Here is a 21,701-nt window from a genome sequence, read left to right on the forward strand (position 1 = left end):
TACCACTATGTCAATCAGATAGGTAGCCTTTTCCTTCTTGTCCACAAGGGTTATGTTGTTGTTGTTATTTGGTTTTTAGGAGCATTAGCAACTAAGGCCATATTTATTCTGGGGATATGTGGTGGTCATTCTCTGATCTCTCCACATACTCCGTATTTGGTGGTCACAGGCTCAAACCCCGGTAATATTTATTCCGGGGATATGTGGTGGTCATTCTCTGATCTCTCCACATACTCCATATTTGGTGGTCACAGGCTCAAACCCCGGTATAATCAAGAAGCGTGTGCTACGCACTTCTGCTCTTGCCCACCTGGCTATGGAGGTGCCACAAACACAAGTGTTATGTCCAGTCATTTGTGTGGGATGGTCTTATCCATTATTATGGCACAGTCCCAGTATAACTTGTGGGTTGGGGTCTCTAGTACATGTGTCATCGGACACTCCAGGTTCCTTGGCGATGTATTTTCTATAGTTCCTGGTGTTGATTATGTGGTCTTGTATGGCGAGCATGAATCCTTCGGTCTCGGGGAAGAGCGTCCCGCTCGTGAACCATGCATTGGAAGCAATTTTATCTATGTGACCTTAATGGAGATCATTGTAGTGTCTGCCATGGAGTTCCTTCTCTGCCCATCTTTCTAGCTTCATTTGTACCTCCTGGTTGGGCAGGGACTCCTCGCTAAGGTGAGTTGGGTATACCGCTTGTCTATTTTCCTTATGGCCTGGTGGAGTGCTACTGTGTGTTTCTGGAAGTAATCCTTCAGATTAACTATCGCTGTCTTCTGTTGCTCAATGAGGTCTATCAAGCCCCTTCCTCCTTCTTCCCAGGCAATTGTCAGTCTCTCCACGACAGATTTTGGGTGGTGTTGGCGGCTCTTGGTCATCATTGTCCTTGTCTTTCTCATGATATCCTCCAGCTCGGTGTTAGTCCAATCTATAACACCGAAGGAGTATGTTAGCACTGGGCCTGCATAGGTGTTCATGGCTTTAACTGTGTTTCCTCCATTGAGCTTTGCTTTCAGCAGGCTTCTGAGTCTCTGATGGTATTTTTCAGCCAGGCAGGCCTTAATTTCCTTGTGCTGTAACTGCTGAGCCTGCATCATCCTCAATATTTGTAGGCCTCTCCCTCTGCCATGGCTTCGATCTCTTTACCAGTCTCCAGCTGGTAATTTTGGTTGACTGATTTTCCCTGGTGCAATCTGTTGGTCTTGCATTTGTCTAGACCAAATTCCATTCTTATATCATTGCTGAATTCTTCAGTGATCTGAAGTAGTTGCTGAAGGTGCTTCTCGGTTTCCTTTTAGAGCTTGATATCATCCATGTACATCAGGTGGTTATATCCGTACTTGCTACTATTGGGCATGGCAGATAGCAGGTTAAGTTCTAGACAAAACTATAATGGGCTTAGGGCATCTCCCTGAAAGATTCCTGTCCTGATGGGGATTGGCCTGGTTGTGATGTTTTTGACCTTAACAGTGGTACTCCATTTCGCCATTATTTCTCCTAGGAAGTTTGTCACTATCGAATTGACTTTGTAGGTGTTCAGCACCTCTATTAGCCAGCTATGAGGCATGGAGTCAAAGGCCTTGCGGTAATCGATGCAGGCTGTGTACATGTTGTGGCGCTTCTTGTAGACTTGCTCCATAAGCACGGCATCTATGGTTAATTGCTCCTTGCATCCTTTCTGCTGTTCGGCCATTATGTTTTGGCTCTCCAAGTGGTCTGATATCTTCCTGGTATCTTCCTCTATTATTATTATTATTATTATTATTATTGGTTTCTCTTGTTTATTTTTATCCAATAATTTTTAATTGGGATTAGCAAATCATAATTAATAGATTATACTTTTCAATTCAGTAGAAAAGCTAATATTTATTTTTTTTATAATTAAACAAAAAGGTTACATACCAAGTGGCTGGAACAATTCCCAGCTATTCAGGTCACTGAACAGCAAATAGTGGAGCAGAGAAGGACCATCGTCACAAAGAATCTGATAGCTCACGGATGCTGTACAAGTGTCTTTGTTAAATTGACAGCATGAGTGATCAAAAATTAAGTATTTATTATCATGGTTATTACAGTATTTTTAAAATCCAAACTCTAACTTACCTGAAACATTTGAAGTTGTCAAATCTGCATTTTTCAATAATATTACGTCATGAAGCCTTCTTCCAACAGCACTAATCTTTTCAGTATTGACACAGAGCTGACCTAAAAGTATTATTTCTAATTTAAATAGAAGCCTAAATTTACAAAATAATTTTAAATGTACTCTAAAAGTTTTAATTATTCAAATATATTTTCTGGACAAAAAAATATCTGTGAAACAATAAAATATATAAATATATTAAAAAATTTAAATATGTATCAGTCTAGATCATACAAATTCTCGTCATAAAACCAGCTGTGGTGTAACATCTACTTATCCATCTTTTTTTAATTAGCAAAAAGCATTCTTGAATTACTGAAAGCAGCCCTCTCATAGGATATATATTAATATCTCAGTTCACCAATTTCTATTTAGCACCACCAAGCAAAAAACCTAACCCCTGTTCATTAATGTGCAATCTGAAAAAGGAAAGTGAATCTTTTCACAAAACACTTCATTCATCCCATAAGACTTCCAGCTAAAGGTCTAACTCTAGTGGGCGCCTCCGAAGCCAGGTGGGAAGGAGAAGCAGTGCATAACACACGCTTCTCGATTAGACCGGGGTTCGAGCCCATCACCACCAAATACGGAGGATGCGGAAAGGTCAAGGAATGACCACCGCATATTCCCGGAGAAACATGGCCTTAGTTGCTAATGCTCCTAAAAACCAAACAACAAACAAACAAACTAACTCTAGTCTTGCTACCATATTTGGCCTTATTGCCACCAGTACAATGCCCATGATTGATTGAGAACTATTCATGTTACATCGTACTATCTAAAATCTGCATAATGGTATCTCTAACTGCTGATTCAAAATCAGTAATTTCTTCCACCTGGATATCCCATCAAATCTGTACAATTAAATCCTTGTAGTCTGATTGTTGAGATCTGATGATTATAGTGGGAATGCTACAGGGTGAATTCAGTCGCCAAGTTTTGAAACTCACAACTGCTAAGAGACTTCAGGCCTATCTTATTTGCTTCCACTTACTAAAACTGTCAGACAGAAACCTCTTGAAACCACTTTCCAAGAAAATTTTTGCATCTAGGCCAATGTCCATTCACTGTGGTATTTCTCCTCATTTGATCAAAAGTGGCCTTCTGCCACTCATTTTCTTCATTTAAATTAAATGAAAAAGAAGAATCTTCACTACTTTTTCTTTGATATCCGGGCTACTTTGATTCAGTTGCTGTTCATCCCCTGATAATTCTACTCCAGGACTATTACTACTATATATCTAAGGTCCCAGTTAAGCAGTTATGATTTATGATAACCCCCCCATCTTCTCCAACAAATCCACACATGATCTGAATTCAAAACATCAACTTGGGCCTACTGCAAGAGACTCATCCTTTCAACCTTGTTGTTCCCAACTATACTCTTCCTTTTCTAGTCTTTCCAGGAAGAAGCAGTCACAGGTAGGGGCTAAATGGGCTATGGTACCCCGCATGGTCAAAATAATGTGGATTTTTTTTACTGTTACATGATGATTAACGCTTAGCAATTTCCTGAACTATAGCCCCTGCCTACTGTTAATGTTAGCCTTATCAACCCATTCTGTATAACTCAATAACCGGATTTTGGAGACAGAATTAAAATGGACTCAAATGCTTCTGAGAAAATAAAGAGAATTATACTAATGTTATTTGGTTTTTAGGAGCATTAGCAACTAAGGCCATATTGCTCCGGGATATACGGTGGTCATTCCATGACTTTTCCGCATTCTCCATATTTGGTGGTGACGGGCTCGAACCCCGGTCTAATCAAGAAGCGTGTGCTACGCACTGCTGCTCCTTCCCACCTGGCTACGGAGGCGCCTAGAATTATACTAAGTTTAAAAGCTACTTGACTTCAGACTGCTGTAAGTTGTTGCTCAGTTATAACTTTTAAGTATCAATCTTATATTTAATTATACTTACATCCCAGAATTTCTATAATTTAAATAATATTTTAGATCAGTGGTTCTCTAAGTGGGTAGTGCCCCCCAGGGTAGTGGGTTTGCATATGGGGAAGCAGGGGGGGGGTTTGATCGCTTATTTACTATTGTTCAGATTAGCACATAGCATGAATATTTATGTATATCTGTTAAGTAATTACACAGAGTGTCACACGAATGGTGTGCAGACCTGACAAGATTCCATTCTCAAATTATAATTATAAATCAACACGCTTGTCTGAGTACAGCATTTTCAGGAATTATCATCTTCAAACTAAAGGCACATCCTGACATGTCAGACAAGAATTTAACATTTTTTCAATTACTTCATGTTAAACTGCAAAAGCAACCAACAATGTCAAGTTTATTTTGTAATGTAATACCTCACAACAAAACAACTGATGGTTTGTGTGTATCATACAATATTTCATTGTTGATTACTAAGTCTGGAAAGCCACATACAATAAGCATTAGCATTAGTAGAGGCATATGATGCAAGAAAGCAAAGCTTATCCAGCATCAGCCAAAAAATATGTCAGATGAACTAATGAGCCATATGCCTCATTAGTTCATCTGACATCCATTTAGGCCTAAACATTGAACAATATTTCTTAGTTGGTATGTAAAGCCTAGTAGCTTCCAAGATAAGTTCTTTGAATGCTTCCCATTTTGAATTTGCTGTTGGTAACATCATCAGTTGATCTCACTGTATAGAATTTAAATACTGTCTCAGTCCATCATAGTTGCCTTTACGAAAGCAATATCCCTTCCCTTTACCCCTAATGGTAGTTACCTCTTTGAGTAACTCCCACTTCAGAACACTGTGATCAATGCCACCTAGTGGTTCATTTATCTGCAGATTCTTAATGCATGAAGAATCACTACTGATAATCAAATCAAGAGTATTACTCCCTCTAGTTGCCTCCCAAACATGCTGATGTAGAAAACAATCATCCAATAAATCCACAAAAGCCTTGCTAGTGTGTGAGTGACCAGCCCCCAAATTCCAGTCAATATCTGGGAAATTAAAATCCCCCATTATAAGACTCTGATTTACTGGCCCACTCTATTTCTCTGTACAGTTTCTTATTATACTCATCAGAGTCATTAGGACTATAGCACACTCCTACTCTCAATTTTGATCTCCCAATGCTTATGTCACACCAAACTGACTCGACACTGCACTGTCCAGCGATGTCGACTGGCTTCACTTCCTTGGATTTTGTGTTTCTTAACTAATAGCATAACCCCTCCTCCCTTCCTATCCTGTCTATCCTTTCTGTAGTCATTGTACTCCCCAAATTCCAGTTCTGCATTCCTTATATCTGTGTGACACCACGTCTCTGAAATCCCAACAATATCTGCCTTTGATGTTTTGAGCAATACCTCAAATTCATCAAATTTATTTACTAAACTCCTAGCATTGGTGTACACGCAAGTATACATGCACCTGCTCTTCCTCTTAGCCACCCTAACACAACCCATGTGTTCACTTGTACCCCCATGATTCCCAGCAGTCTCTGAAATATCCTGCATCTTATTTTCCAGGCTGCTGCTCATTCCAATAGAAGCAGTGCAAGAATCACTTTCTCCTCTGCCAGTGGCTACTGTTACTGCAAAGGTACTTAAAGCAGTTGCCATCCTTATTCAATGCTTTAACAAATTGCTTCATTATGCCTAACTTGATATACAGTGGAGGTAAAATTATTTTATCTGGCTTCACCAAACTTTCGTGCACAATATTTTTTGACCCCGGTGTTAGATTGTGCATCCGAGGCCATTGCTTCTTTGTCCATTGCAGCGCTTTAGCTCTGCTATCCCATTCACAAATAAAGCATGGCATTTTAGTGTACCCACCCTGTTGCCCCAACAATATATATAACACTTTTAGGTCTCCACATAGTTGCCATTCATGATCTTGATATTTAATTTTCTCCAGAAGCAACTTTACATTGTCATAAGTCTCTTTTAAGTAGACTGAATGAGCAAATGGCACAGATGTGTACTTATCTCCATTATACAAGAGAACACCTTTTAAACTAGTCTTAGAAGAGTCTATAAATAGTCTCCATTCACTAGGAACATATGATGGAGCTCCTATGGCACTTATTAAACCAGCGATATCACTGCAATATACGAGAAGGCCTTCTTGTGAAAAATACTGTATAAACTCCCTTTCATGATTTCTGTACCAGAAAAATGATGTACCTGGAGCAAGTAAGTTCTTCACTTGAAGTCTGGATCCCAGAATTTTGGCAGCATACTTTGGAAGACCTACGTCCCTTACTAAATCGTTCAGTTCGACTTGCGTGAATTGCTGTGGTGTTAAAACATTTTCTGGTTGATAACATTCCTCTTATCTAACTTCTTTAGCTTCTGCTTCGGTGGAAAAAGATGTGGACTCCAAAGTTTCTGGTGGAGATTTTACAGGCAGATCAGGTCCATGCAGAACCGGTCTTCTGGCTGACGGTAGATCTGTATATTTGATGTCCTTTTTTATTTTTTGAATTGTAACCTTTAACATCACATACACAAAAGTAACATTCAGCATGGCTTATTGGCACGCGCCACACCATACGAATAGCAAATAGCAAGCACACCTTTTTTCCTTTACTCCATTTTTTAAGATGTTCGACACATGTATGGCATACTTTATGCAGTGCCCACGATTTATCCTGATTGCCTAGTTTTATGTCAAAGTATCCATAATACGATTTTTTTACAAAATCGGTAATATTTAACCTCTGCTTTACAGGAACAAAACAACCACACATGTAACAAAATATGTTGGGACTGTTTATACACTTTCTGGTTGCCATACTAAAAGAAAACTAACACACAATGAGAGCTCACAATGGGTTTTACAGGAGTATTGTTCCACCTTAGGGGAGATTTGATTGAGGTGTTTAAGGCTCTGAGAGGCATCAGTAAAATGAATGAGGACAAAATTTTCAAGATTATAAATGATGCTAGAACTAGGGGACATAAATTCAAGTTACGCGGGGAAATGTTTAGATTGGACTGCAGGAAGTTTTATTTTAGCCAGCGAGTTATAAATTACTGGAATAAGTTGCCTTCATGGGTGGTAGAGGCCGACAGTTTGGGGAAATTCAAAGGTCATCTGGATAGTACTTTCGGGTAAGGGAAGCGCATAGGATGATAGGATTAATTTCCTTTTTATTTAATTTTTAATTTCATTTTATTATTTTTATTTATTTATTAATTATTATTATTTATTTATTTATTTAATTTTTGTTTTTATCATTGTTTTGTTCGGATTTTTTTTTTTTTTTTTTTTGGCTGGTGCAGCATAAGCCATGGGCTTTCTTGCACCATACGGCTGTTACTAATACTAATACTAATACTAATACTAATTGTGACTGCATAAGGGATGTGCCACTTATACAGACTCTGTGGTTGAGTGGACTGTACAAACAAGTGAGTGCATGCTCAGACAAGTTTAACCCGTAACTACACACAGGAGTGTCCCAGGCTCCACTTGGAAAATAAAATTCTGGGAATCACAGATGGGCCGTAAGAGTGGGGTGGGGGCCATCTACCTTCCTGGGTCAAGGTCAGCTACCTTGCAGTGTGTGTAGTTACGGGTTAAACATGCACAATTGTATTTGAGGCAAATATTTTATACTAATTACGAATATAGGGATACAAAACTTGTAAACCAGTGCAGAAACTATAGTTATGTACACATTTGCATACAGGCGCCTCCGTAGCCAGGTGGGAAGGAGCAGCAGTGCGTAGCACACGTTTCTTGATTAGACCGGGGTTCGAGCCCGTCACCACCAAATATGGAGAATGCGGAAAGGTCATGGAATGACCACCGTATATCCCGGAGCAATATGGCCTTAGTTGCTAATGCTCCTAAAAACCAAATAACAAACAAACATTTGCATACAATACTTAGGTTAATATTTTGTTAATGAATTGTGAAAAATCTTTACTTATATCCCTTCCCTTCCCATTACATGATAGAAACAAACGGACTTCGGTTTAGTAATCAGTAAACATGCATAAATAACTGCCACATACTTTTACTCAAACCCCAGATACACTGTAAACCAGTGTAATCAGATCAAGAGTATTACTCCCTCCCGAACATGCTGATGTAGAAAACAATCATCCAATAAATCCACAAAAGCCTTTTTTTTTTTTTTTTTATGAGAACCCCAAACACGAGAGGTATTATAACCTATAGTACTTAGTACCGTGCTTGGGTTGGAGGTTGAGAAGACGAAAGAAGATATTTGTTGATATTGGACTTGAACTTCTGTAGATTGTAATTTTCAGGAAATACGTATGAAGGAAGGTTGTTCTAGAAAACGGCAGTTGAATGAATAAATGAGGAAGATGAAAAGTTGGTTCTGTGGGTTTGAAGTTGGACAGTAAATGGATGTTGGCTGGTGCCGGCACGTGTTCGGACTGTTTTGAAAGAGAGAGCGGGAATTATAGAAGCCAATTCAGAAGAACAGTGCCCATGGAAGTATCTGTAGAAGAGGCATGCAGCAGAAACAGTGCATCTATGAGAAAGCGAGTGGAGAGACTCTGTTAGAGATGAATCATTAATTAACCTAACTGCCCTCTTCTGAATGGAATCAAGAAGCCTGACAGAGGTTTTGGGGGCACCACCCCAGATGTGGGAACAATATTCCATGGCAGGGCCGATTTGCGATTTATACAGAGTGAGCAGCTGTTTGGGAGAAAAGTAACGCCAAGAGCGAAAGAGAAAACCAAGTTTTTTAGATGCAGAGGAAGCAATATTTGTAATGTGCTTGTGCCAAGAGAGATTAGAAGTCAGGGTAATCCCCAAAACAGATATATCATTTTGCCTAGAAATCAGAGTGTCACTAAAGATAAGCATAGGAGCAGAAGAATCCTTTTTGCGAGATATAAGACAAGACTGAGTTTTAGAAGGGTTGAAATCAACTAAGTTGTCTTTGCCCCAATGGAGAATTACCTGAAGATCAGCATTTAAGGAATTGGCAGCAGATTTTCGAGAACTTGAAGCTGATTGAGCTGGACAAGGTTTCTCAAAATGGAAAGTTGAATGCAATGTGCTATCATCGGCAAAATTATGGATAGGATTTCCAGTCAATGGAAGAAGGTCATTGATATACAAGAGGAAAAGAGTGGGGGAAAGAACTGAACTTTGGGGGACACCGGCATTAGTGGAGAAGTTAGAAGACAGAGAGCCATCTACCATCACCCTCAGTGAGCGATCAGAGAGAAAACTGGATAACCAATTACTAAAAACATTTGGCAAACCATAAGATGGAAGCTTGTTTAGAAGACCTTTATGCCAAACATGATCAAAAGCCTTTGAGATGTCAAGAGCAACTACTTGTGTTTCACCGAACCTTTCCATTGAATTAGTCCATAAATGGGTAACATAAGCGAGAACATCACTAGTGGATCGACACTGACGAATACTGGCGATCGTTGATCAGACGGAAGGTTTCTAGGTAGTTTAAGAGTTGGCGGTTAATTGATTTCTCCATTACTTTAGAAAGAGTAGAAGTAATTGCAATGGGACGATAATTGGATGGGAGGGATTTGTCACCCTTTTTAGGAACTGGCTGGATATGAGCAAATTTCCAAGCAGAAGGAAAAACACCTTTGGAATAAGAAAGTCAAAAAAGGCGGCAAAGAATAGGAGTAAGTTCAGGAGCACAGGTTTTGAGAGCAAGTGGAGAAATACCATCAGGACCTGGAGCTTTCTTAGCATCAAGATTCATCAAAATCCTTCTGATATCCTTTTGACGGAAGACCACAGGAGGCATTGAATGGAGCGTGTTAGGAATGGTGGGAGGTGTTTTACCAAGATCATTAATACATGAGCTGGAAGAAAAATGGGATGCTAGCAGGTCAGCTTTATCCTTAGCTGAAGTGACAACAGAACCATCTGGTTTGGAAAGAGGTGGGAGCAGAGATGGGCAAAAGTTGCGGCCAATAGCTTTGGCAAGAGACCAGAATGCTCGGCTACCATTAGGGCAAGAAGCAAGTTTTCTACTCTTATCCTGTTCAAACTCTAGTTTGGACTGATTAATAACTGCTTTAAAATTGTTGCGAGCTTTGGTGTAGGCAGAAAATGAAACTGAAGAATTAGAAACAAGCCAATTACGATATGCAACGTTCTTCTCTTGGACAGCCTTACCACATTTATTGGAAAACCAAGGTTTAGATAAAGGATGAGATTTTAAAGTGGAGTGTGGGATAAAGGATTCCATTCCTGCAAGAATAATTTCACTGACACGATCTGAGCAAACATTGACATCAGAAGTTTTGAAACAGTAATCAGACCAAGGAAAAGAAGATAAGAAGTCTCGCAGGTCATCCCATTTTGCATTCTTGTAATGCCAAACAATATGAGGTTGGGAATAGCCATGAGATAAAGGTTCCATTGGAGAAGAGACAATCACCAAGTTGTGATCTGAAGTGCCTAAAGGACCTCTCACTTCAACCTTGTACTTAGAAGGGTTGTTTGTGAGAAAAAGATCAAGCGTATTGGCTGTATGATTAGGATTGTCCGGTATTCTTGTAGGTAAATGAACAATCTGTGCTAGGTCATTAGTAATTGCAAACGCCTCAGCATCTCGACCTGCTGGGTCGGTGTGACTAGAAAATGGAAGCCAGCTGGAGTTGTGAATGTTAAAATCACCAAGGAAAATTACCTCACTGTTAGGAAAGTTGGACTGGAGAAAGTCAAGTTGCAAGGAGAGGAATTCAAAGAGCTCCAAGTGATTAGTGGAGTTGGGAGAACGGTAGAGGCAACAGATGAATTTTACACAATGAGGTAGAGAGATTTTAAGCCAGAGAAGATCAAAGAGAGGAGATTCCAAATTGCCAAGTCTCTGACAGGGAATATCAGAACGGACATATGCACAAGTACCACCTTTGAGGCGAAAGGAATCATACAGCAAATAATTTGGACATCTGAGATGAGCAGTAGTTAAATCAACTGATAATTGAGATTCAGTCAGAAAAAGTACATGGGGTTTGGAAGACTGCAAGTGGAAATGGACATCGTTGAGATTAGAATTGAGACCATGTATATTTGTGAAATGAATTAGGAAGTCCTTGGGAGGTTTAGATCTTTTCGCAGATAAGCTTGCTCTATTATTTTGACAATTCATGGTGTATTCAATAGTAAGAAAAAGTGGGTGGGACATGCTGTTTGAAGTAATGAAATTTTTGGATATGGCGTACATGTGGTAAGAATATACCCAGATCCTTGACATAACGTGGCCTCGCCAATGCTCCCCGCATACACACTACTCGGACTCCCTCCAGTCACTATCTGGCAGAGTAGAGGTAGCAAGATTATACACTAGCTGATCCGGAAGTTTCCTAGAGAGTTACCAATAGGTTCAGTCCGGTGTACTAACTAGCAGCCGGCCTGCGAACACCGTTTTAGAGCTGTACCCTCGAAATGTAAGGAATATTGGATCTCGCCACGACATTCATCATAACCTCAAAAATCATCAATCATACTGCATGATGGAAGAGATAGGGAAGGGTTGGCCGGAACTTAGCTCTAGAGACTAAACATGGGTTCCACCACTTCAAGCCTCCAATAAGCAAAGTGGTGGTATTTCACCGGTTGATGAGAGTCATCTACCACCTAGTACTGCCTGGTAACATAGAGGGGCGGCGTTCCTACATGTGGTGTGGGCGCCACACCTCGACCCCTGCTTACGTTGGTTCACACCTGGGTGGTCACCCACCATGTACTTGTGCATGAAGGTTATACCCAAGATTACTAACAGTCCCACCATCGTGAAGGTGCAAGCAGAGGATTTGGCTGTCATAGACCGTCCGGACTTCGCCGAAATTGGGTCCACTTTGACTTGAGTGTCACCCGAATATCAGTTCCATCAGCATTTTAGACTCCCAGGTAGCAAGAACAGCTTGTCTGGCATATCTGAGAGAATGTCTGTGACAACCTCAAGGACAACCTCTAGTGTGTGAGTGACCAACCCACAAATTCCAGTCATTATCTGGGAAATTAAAATCCCTTATTATAAGACTCTCTGATTTACTGGCCCACTCTATTTCTCTGTACAGTTGTTAATTATACTCATCAGGGTCATTAGGCCTATAACACACTCCCACTCTCTATTTTCAGAGTGGGAATATGTTATTCCCAGTACTTATGTCACACCAAACTGACTCGACACTGTAGTGTGCAGCAATGTTGACTGATTGCACTTCCTTGGATTTTATGTGTTTCTTAACTAATAGAATAACCCCACCTCCCTTCCTATCCTGTCTATGCTTCCTGTAAACATTGTACTCCCCAAATTCCAGTTCTACATTCCTTATATCTGTATGATACCACGTCTCTGATGATGTTTGCCTTTGATGTTTTGACCAACACATCAAACTCATCAAATTTATTTACCAAACTCCTAACACCTGTGTACACACAACCCATGAGTTTCTTTGTACCGCAATGACTGCCAGCAATCTCTGAAATCCCCTGCATCTTGTTTTTGCAGGCTGCTGCTCATTCCAATAGAAGCAGTGCAAGAATCACTTTCACCTCTGCCAGCGGCTACTGTTAATCTATTAGTCCGTGTATCCCCCCCAAGCTAGCAGTTTTCCGACTCACCTAACACTGCCTTGATAGCATCAGCAAATATTCTTGCACTCTTTCTATTTAAGTGTATCCCATCCCCGTAGAAGCAGTCTCTCCTGTTAACAAGCACAGACCAGGCTGAGAGAAATTCTACTCCTTGAGCCTTGCACAATCTCTCCAGGGCCGAATTGATCGACAAAGCTCTCATCATATACTCCCTCCAATCGTGCCTGGGCAGAATTGCAGATGCTTTCAAATTCAACTATAATTCACGGCTTTTTTTCAACAGTGACCTGTACTTGTGAAGTAATTCCACCGGTCTCCTACTCTTAATATCATTAGCGCCAGTGTGTACAACAATATTACCCTTTGTGCCCTTAAAAGATGATATCTGCTCTACAACATCATCAACCTTTGCCCCTGGTAGACATACCCTGGTCCTGTTCCACCTATCCTTTTTACACAGTATGTTCCCTGTTTCCCTGACAATAGAATCAATTGGTGAAGAACTCATCTTACCAGCAGTCAGTGAGGGTTCTGAGTACTGTTTTACATAGTCACCACATAAGTAATTAAGAGTACAGTATTCCTCTAAGCAACAATTCAGTTCAAAGAAGCATAGATGAAATGGCTGAGAATTTGGAAGATATCTTGTGTAGCATACTAAGGACTACAGCTAGATGAGTCAACTTTGCCAGGCAATTAATCTTTGCTTCTAGCATATGTGCACTTTATAAAAGATGAAAGTTTAGTTCAAGAGTTGTTTGCAAGGCAGTTAGAAACATACTAAAGGTGAGTCAATATTTTGTTTTGTTGAGCAGTATGCTACATACTGCTCAACAACATACTTGCTCTTGTAACAGATGGAGTTCCATCAATGACCTGTTGCTTCCATGGTTGTGTTGCATACTTGAAGGAAGTTGTACCAAATGTCTTTACCATTCATTGTGTCATTCATCGGCAAATCTGGTTGCAAAAAACCTCAGTGATCGCCTTCACAAGTCATTATTGGTGTTAATAAAATCAAAGTTTATGCTCTCAGAAGCTTCCAGAAGCTTTGTGTTAAGAATGATGAAGATTTTCAACATTTGTTGCTTCATACTGAAGTTCATTGGCTATCAAAAGGCAACTGCATAAGAGCTTTTATAACTTTTTTGACTCTGTTTTGGAGTTTTTTGAAGAGAAAGATGCTTTTCTCAGTGATAAGCTTAAAGGTATCAGGTATGACACTGCATATTTGTCCGAACTATCTGCAAAGTTCAATGAAATGATATGAACCTTATTAAGGCCAAATCTGTAGTACTCACTTTTATTTCAAAGTTAACTTTATTCAAGTGCAATATAGGCTATCGCGAGCTATATCAATTTTCCCTCTCTGTCTAAGGTAGAAAAGATTCGTGGATACAGGATGATGATCTGCAAGTCTTTTATGACCATTTGGATATGCTGCCTAAAGATATGTCTGAACGATTTAAGGATCTTCTTTTAATAGAAATTCCAGATTAGGTCATCAATCCATTTTTGGATACTAAGGACGTTGGGGCTGAAAGAGAAGTTTAAGAAACCTCATCAAGAGTTTTGGTAGAAGAAATTTTTAAATACTATCCTGCTCTATGGACAGTGGTTAAGTAGTTTTAGTGTGGTCGTCCAACTTCTTTCCAGGCAAAGAAATCGACTCCAGATTACTGAACATAGTGATTTAAGACTCCTTCTAAGCAACTTTAAACCGGACATTGAGAAACTGGTATTATGTCATCAAGCCCATCCCTAGAATTAATAATTTACAGAAAAATGAATTTGTTACTAAATGTAGTTCTAAGACATTTCTTAATTGATTGTCAGATTTTTAAAAGCTGGAATCACTAGCCCAGTAATTTCAATACAGGAGCTCACCGACAAAAGTAATACATGACTTACGGAAATTCGAGTTTATGTAAGTTTTTGCTGGCCAGTGCAAACTTAAGAAAATCGTGGAAACGCATATTTTTGCATTCGGTAGGTATAAAAGGAGGTATTGTGAATATATTGTAATGTGAACCCAATAACACATTGTGTTTTTTTTTTTTTTTTGTAATTTGTTCCAAGTCCTTGGAAGTTGAAAATTTTGCTATATTACTAACTATTTATCTCTCTAAAATGTGATATTTATAATGGAAATTGCACTATCCTTTCAGCATTATCATATGTTCCCGTTATAAGAATCAATTTTAAATACCTTTGTGATATTTTTCTAAACCACGCTTCTGGAGGTCACGACCATAAAACAAAAACAATTTGCACTTTCAAGTTTATTGGCCTTTTCTGTTAGTGCATCTAATTATAAACGGGTAGTAAACTCGATATTTTTGCATTTGCAATAATCCCGATAACTGCAGTTGCGGGGGTTTTTACGCTATTATGGTGAAATGTGTTCCCCTTCACTAAAATTTTCAATCATATAAAAAACAATTTTTCAGAAACTTCTCTTCATTCCCATTTACGTGGTACAATGATGAAGGAAAAGAGACCAATGAAAAGTGCAACTGGTGATAGTGCCAGGAAATGAAACAAAATTAATTTAATTAAAATTAAAATTAATTAAAATTAATTTTCCTCAATTTGAAGATGAAAATGATTAAGAAGTACAAAGCAGGACAAAGTTTGTCATCTATTGCAAGGGAATTAGGTGTCACTGCTTCAACAGTGAATACTATTTTTAGCATTAGCATTAGTAGAGGCATATGACGAAAGAAAGCAAGCTTATCCAGCATCAGCCAAAAAAAAAAAAAAACAAAAAAAAAAACAAAAAAAAAAAAAAAACACTCCCATTTTACCCCTCCATTCGTTCCAAATACTTATCCAACTCAGCCTTAAATTTATTTAGGCTATTAACTTCCACAACAAAAGATGGAAGTCTGTTCCACCAATCAACTACCTGCTGGCTAAAGGCAAACTTCTGCACATCAATCCTACAACTGTCTTTCCTCAATTTGAATTTATACCCCTCAGGTGATTATTCTGAGCAAGAGGAAGAATCCCATCAGCATTGGGCAAGCTCAAACCATTCAAGACTTTACACGCCTCAATCAGATCACCTTGCAGGTGCCTAGTCTCCAGACGCTGTAATCTGCAAAACTTGAGCCTTTCTTCGTAAGAGCAATCCTTCGTTCCATTCACTAATTCACTCGTTCCAACAGCTCTACATCCTTCTTAAAATGAGGCCTCCAGACCTGTATACAGTACTCAAGGTGTGGCCTGCCCATTGCCTTATTACAAGGGGATAATCACCTCCTTATCCCTGCTAGAAAAATTCCGGTATATCATTGAAAAGACACCATGAGCTACTCTTGCAACCCATCTGCACTGTCAGAAAACTTCATATCTGCCTGCACAATCACCCCCAGATCCTTTTCATTCTGTACCACTGTCAGTGTAGTACCACAGAGTTGATACATTACTCTGAGGATAATGCTTCCCATATGTAGTACTTTACATTTGTAAATGTTACTTGACTTCATTTGCCACCTCTCAGCCCATCTGCTCAACTTTTGTAGATCCTGCTGAGCAACATACTGTCATTAGTGCCCTTAACAACCCTGCCAACCTTCGTATCATCTGCAAACTTGGACATTAAGCCTGATATACCATCACCGATATCATTTATAAATACAGAAAACAACAATGAACCCAACACTGAACCCTGAGCAACTCCACTAAAAGGATAGTCAGATCAAACATCAAAAAGTAAGCCCATCATAATGTGAGAATTCTTTATCAGGAGTTCTTCCTGCCATTCAAAACTGCAAATCACCAGTTCTCCATTAGGATCCTAAGGCATCCGAGAGAGGATAGGGGGAGAAAATGCCCAAATGAATGGTGCACTCGGGATTGCTTCTGCATCACGACAATGCATCAGTACACATGGTTTTGTCATTTCAACATTTGCTAACCAAGAACAAAATGGTGATGAGCCCACACCCTCCCTATTCTGCCACTCCCAATTTCTTCCTCTTCCCCAAAGTAAAAATCTAATTAAAAAGATGAAGGGTGGAAAGCATTGCAGCGATTCGAGCTGATTGCAGTGATTTAAACTGAATTCAAGTGTTGGTCATCACACAAAACAGGAGTACAAGAGATGCATCAAACAATGGGAGAAGCACTGGGGTAAATGTGATTAAAATCTTCAAACAGTGGGAGAAGCATGCCAGTGCTTCTCCCACTCTTTGAAAACTTTAATCACATTTTTGTTTGAAGTATTTAGTGATTGATGTACAAACTCTAGAAGGGACTACTCTGAGGGGAACAATGCCAATATTTAACTAACATAAGTCTAAATTAATTTTATGGTTCCGTTCTGAAAACTTTTGGCTTGCAACTTGTATACTTGACAAGTGAACGATAAGAATTGGGGGGGGGATGATACCGATAAAATCCCAATTTAAAGCTTAGCTAAGAGTTGAAGAATTACACAGAAAAGATTTAATTAGAGGAACATAAGATTATAGATAGCACAGCACAGTTCAAAGTAGTACAGCTCAGGACATAAAAAATAAAAAAACTGAATGTATTATTTATTAATTACATGTGTTTCATTTATTGTTATGACTGAAAGATCAGAATGCCTAGATTTATGGAAAAGTCAATCAAAAGTGGGTTCCTAGAGTGAAGAATCCATGAAAAATACATTACATTATGCATAACATCTAAGTTTAACTTAAATCTAACAACACCATGCAATAAGCCTACACCACAAACTCTTAGGCCTATCAAGATTTTCTTGATAGGCCTAATAATGGACTGAAGAAATATTACACAATTTTGCACCACCACCTAATGCTAACTATTGAAAGAGCACAGCTTAAAAAAAAAAAAAAACGATTATACAGAAGCAAAAATACAACAAAAAATATTAATTCTGGTTGTGACGTAATTTTAATCACATTTACCCCAAAATGGAACATATATAATGAATATGTATTCATTATATATATATTCCAGGGAAGAAGGAGGAGGGTTAAATGGGATAAATGTTGCTTGTAATGATAAGTACACACAATGATAATTCACCTGATGGGTTTGTGATAGTTTTAAGTGTGAATAGGGCAAAGAAGGTAGAAATATGTATTCACAGAGATTGGGTTGCCTATCTTTGCATAAGTCTCGGAAAACAAACATTCTTCAGAGTTCTACAAGAACTCTGAAGAATGTTCGTTTTTTAAGTTTGGCTTAACTAGAAAAAAAAATCACTGGACTTGAAAGTCATTTTAAATTTAATGAAGCAGAAGTACGTCCACTCCCATGCTCGGAATCCCTGACAGATACTGCAGATGAGATAGAGTGCATCAGAAAAGTAGATTCAATACTGCATTTAAAATGCTGGGGCATGAAGAAAGTGCTGTTGCTGAATCCAGATGACCTTCATCATTACTGAGATTATCATAATGACAAAACAAAAGATCAAAAATAACTAAATTTAGAGTGCCAGGCGACACTTTAAATTTATAACTCTATGCTTATCTTAAAAAGAGGAGGGGCACAATGGTAGCTCATGATCACCTTTCTTTGTCACAACTTGAAAAAAATTGCTCCTATCTTCCAAAGAATCTGAAATAACAGTTTAGAAGGATAGCGATCATAATCACTAAACTACCTGTGACGATTCCCAACCAAATATATGCATATACAGAATTTCAATGGTGGCACGTTTCCAGTTGCAGGTTTGCTCAACCACTAGTTTCTTCTTCTTTTTTTTTTTAATTAAATGAAACTGATATATAATTATATATCATTTTAACAGATATGCGCAATGGCATTTCCATGCACGTAGCAGTCTAGGCTTCATGTAACTCATTTGGCTTTAAGAATATCTATGTCAGTGAATGCTTCGTTACGCATGTACTGCTTTGTTGTGCCATCAAACAGAAAAACAAATGGAGAGTCACGTGGCTATAGTAGCTTTAGCATTAGTAGAGGCATATGATGCAAGAAAGCAAGCTTATGCAGCATCAGCCAAAAAAAAAAAAAAAAAACCTCCCATTTCACCCCTCTGTTCATTCCAAATACCTGTCCAGCTCAGCCATAAATTTATTTAAAGCTATCAACTTCCATAACAAAAGATGGAAGTCTGTTCCACCAAACAACTACCCGCTGGATAAAGGCAAACTTCCGCACATCTATCCTACAATTGTCTTTCCTCAATTTGAATTTATGCCCTCTCAGGTGATTATTCTGAGCAAGAGGAACTTTGTATATGCTCTTCAGTTTTAGTTTCATTTTAAAATAAATTAAGACAATTGATATAATAACAATTATAGGTATTGTTTAATAGGGAACAATTATGATTTTTCAAACTAGAATGTTTCAAATGATATGATATTTGAGAATGTTTCAAATGATTCTATGACAGATACAAGTTGATATGCAACCAAGTTACAAAGGAGGTTAGGCAGGCGAAGGCAGATTACGAGAAATCCTTGGCAAGGGATGCAAAGAAAAACAGCAAAGAGTTCTTTACTTATGTAAACTCTAGAAGGAGAGGGATGAATCAGATTGGTCCTCTTGATATTGATGGGTCAAGTGTTGATGATCCTGCTCAGGTAGCTAACAAACTAAATGAATATTTTGCATCGACATTCACACATGAGGAGTTATTCAGCGAGGGGAATGCCAGAGGTGTATTCAACTCTAGCAGTAAGTTACAGAATCTTGAAATAACTGGGAGTAAAGTGGAGGAGAAACTGTTGAAGATAAACACAAGAAAGGCACCCGGGGTGGATGGGATCTATCCAGTTATATTAAAGGAGGCAGCAAAGGAAGTAAGCAAACCCTTAGCCATAATTATGAGAGCTTCCTTGGACTCAGGGGAGGTACCCATAGACTGGAAATGTGCAAATGTGACCCCAATTCACAAAGGAGGATCAAAGGCTGACACAAGTAATTATAGACCTGTGAGCTTAACTTCTGTTCCAGGAAAATTAATGGAGGCACTGGTTAAAGAAGCACTGCAGGATCATTTAGACAAGACTTCAGTTATAGCTCAGACACAGCATGGTTTTGTTAAGGGGAAGTCTTGCCTGACCAACTTGATTGGATACTATGATGCAGTCACAAAAGAACTGGATGCAGGGAATAACTTTGATATTATATACTTGGATCTTAGAAAGGCTTTTGATACTGTTGCACATGGAAGACTGCTACACAAATTGGAGCAGTGTGACATTGGAGGCAAATTACTGCTATGGATAAAGGGGTGGTTGAGGGGGAGAAGACAGAGAGTGGTAATCAATGGACACTGCTCATCGTGGACTGATGTTATTAGTGGAGTCCCTCAGGGCTCAGTGTTGGGTCCATTATTGTTTTCTGTATTTATAAATGATATTGATGATGGTATATCGGGATTAATGTCCAAGTTTGCAGACGATACAAAGGTTGGCAGGGTTGTCAAGGACACTACTGACACTATGCTGCTGCAACAGGATCTGGAAAGGTTGAGCAGATGGGCTGAGAGGTGGCAAATGAAGTTTAACATTGACAAATGTAAAGTACTACACATGGGAAACAGCAACCCCAGCCCAGAGCAACGTATCAACTCTGTGGTACAACACTGACAGTGGTAGAGAATGAAAGGGACTTGGGGGTGGTTGTGCAGGCAGATATGAAGTTCTCTGAGCAGTGCAGACGGGCTGCAAGAGTAGCTCATGGAGTATTGTCAATGATATACAGGAATTTTTCCAGCAGGGATAAGGAGGTGATTATTCCATTGTATAAGGCGATGGTCAGGCCACACCTAGAGTACTGTATACAGGTCTGGAGGCCTCATTTCAAGAAGGATGTAGAGCTGCTGGAACGAGTACAGAGAAGGGCAACAAGATTAGTGAATGGAACAAAGGGGTGCTCTTACGAAGAACGGCTTAAGTTTTGCAAATTACAGTGTCTGGAGACTAGGCACCAGCGAGGTGATCTGATAGAGGTGTATAAAGCCTTGAATGGTTTAAGCATGCTCAATGCTGATGGGATTCTTCCTCTAGCTCAGAATAATCACCTGAGAGGGCATAAATTCAAATTGAGGAAAGACAGATGTAGGATAGACGTGCGGAAATTTGCCTTTAGCCAGCGGGTGGTTAGTTGGTGGAACAGACTTCCATCCCTTGTGGTGGAGGTTTATAGCCTAAATAAGTTTAAGGCTCAGCTGGACAGGTATTTTGAATGAACGGAGGGGTGAAGTGGAAGTGGTTTTTTTTTTTTTTTTTTTTTGGCTGATGCTGCATAAGCTTGCTTTCTTGCATCAAATGCCTCTACTAATGCTAATGCTAATGCTAATGCTAAAATATCCATGGTTGCAACCACTACTTTCTTATACTCTTAGCTGCCACCATAGAGATATTCAGTTAAGGGCACACAAGGCCACAAATTTATATGTCCCTGAGCTAGGTGCTATTTTCCCACTGTTGGTGGCAATGTCCTTTTAACGCAATCATGCATTACAACTTAGACCTTCTCAACAGAATGCATAGTTCACAGTTTCACTTTCAGGAAGTGTGGTTCTTTCTAACTGAAAAACACCAATAGCATCACTATGATTTTTGAGTGTACCTACCTGCTGTGGTTTTTTTTTTTTTTTTTTGAAGTTTATGTTTTATGTTGTTGTTGTTGTTATTTGGTTTTTAGGGGCATTAGCAACTAAGGCCATATTGCTCCGGGGATATGCGATGGTCATTCCCTGACCTTTCCGCATCCTCCGTATTTTGTAGTACGGGCTCGAACCCCAGTCTAATCAAGAAGCGTGTGCTATGCACTGCTGCTCCTGCCCACCCGGCTACAGAGGCACCTATGTTTTATGTAATCTGAATTATTAACAGCAACACTTTAACACATACTTTCTTTCTCTTTTTTTAATATATGATTATCCTTTTCAAAATACGAGGCTTACCCACACCCTTTTATTAATGTGATAACAAACTACTCTTCCAGAATCGATTAAATAAACAGAAATTGATGACATTTCTAAAAATTTCTCCCAATTAGAAGGTACGTGGCCAAAATT

At 39.1% G+C, this 21,701-nt stretch overlaps 1 protein-coding gene across 9 annotated transcripts in view; it reads right to left on the minus strand.

The window, feature by feature from the left end:
- PMCA (plasma membrane calcium-transporting ATPase 3) overlaps nucleotides 1-21,701 on the minus strand; it is a 1,183,542-nt gene that overhangs the window by 957,418 nt on the left and 204,423 nt on the right. For all 9 annotated transcript variants that reach the window (XM_090387939.1, XM_090387938.1, XM_090387937.1 and 6 more), the window contains one exon: nucleotides 2,107-2,208. The gene's annotated coding sequence lies outside the window, so the exon portion shown is untranslated. The remainder of the gene's footprint in view (nucleotides 1-2,106; nucleotides 2,209-21,701) is intronic.

Source organism: Mastigoproctus giganteus, chromosome 13, assembly GCF_048544385.1.
Source record: "Mastigoproctus giganteus isolate SK-2022 chromosome 13, ASM4854438v1, whole genome shotgun sequence".
In the NCBI taxonomy this organism is placed as follows: Eukaryota; Metazoa; Arthropoda; class Arachnida; order Uropygi; family Thelyphonidae; genus Mastigoproctus; species Mastigoproctus giganteus.